We start from the raw sequence: 240 nt of genomic DNA, 5'->3' as shown, positions 1-240 counted from the left end.
TTTTCTTTCCTCTTGTACCTCGATCCCTCGACAGGAAGGGGTGGTAGGTGTATGTACACCTCAGATGGCATCAGGTGTATGTGGACCTGCCGCTGTGACTAGGAGTCGTTGGTTTGTGAATGAAGAGGAGGAGGAGTAGAGGAGTAGTCCTTCTACGAGTCTCTTGACTCTCTTTCTGTCCGCCTTTTTCTAAGCGAGCTAGTCGTTACGCTGCCTATTCTTCTTTCTCTTCTTTTGGCT

This window comes from Cystoisospora suis, assembly GCF_002600585.1.
Source record: "Cystoisospora suis strain Wien I chromosome Unknown contig_11924, whole genome shotgun sequence".
Classification (NCBI taxonomy): Eukaryota; Apicomplexa; class Conoidasida; order Eucoccidiorida; family Sarcocystidae; genus Cystoisospora; species Cystoisospora suis.
This window is presented reverse-complemented; position numbering follows the sequence as displayed.